General features: G+C 58.0%; 1 protein-coding gene across 1 annotated transcript in view; it reads left to right on the forward strand.

Annotated features, from left to right (window-relative positions):
• Positions 1-307, forward strand: part of LOC104273922 (T-box transcription factor TBX5-A-like) — a gene marked incomplete at both ends in the record, with an annotated part of 9,506 nt that overhangs the window by 956 nt on the left and 8,243 nt on the right. The gene's annotated exons all lie outside the window — the stretch shown is intronic.

The following is a 307-nucleotide window of genomic DNA, read 5'->3' on the forward strand; positions in this document are numbered from 1 at the left end:
TCTTTCTCCCCCCTTCTCTCTTTCTTTCTTCCCCCTTCCCTCCCTTTCCTCTCTCCACACACCCATCCCATCCCCTCTGTTATTCCTGGCCACACATCCAAAGGGTCTAAAGACGGGACTTCGGGTGCGCCGACAGGGGAATTAGCTCAACAGGATGGTTTGCTCAGAGAGGAGACGACCAACGGAGGAAGTTGGCTTTATCTTCTTTCCCCCCTCCTCCTCCTTCATCGGTCAAAGGCTTGTAATCTGGAGAAGGGAGCCCGGCGCTCCCCTCCGCGGCCGCGGAGCTGATAACCCGGGCTGGCCG

The sequence above is a fragment of the Apaloderma vittatum genome, unplaced genomic scaffold (assembly GCF_000703405.1).
Source record: "Apaloderma vittatum isolate BGI_N311 unplaced genomic scaffold, ASM70340v1 scaffold40435, whole genome shotgun sequence".
NCBI classification, from domain to species: Eukaryota; Metazoa; Chordata; class Aves; order Trogoniformes; family Trogonidae; genus Apaloderma; species Apaloderma vittatum.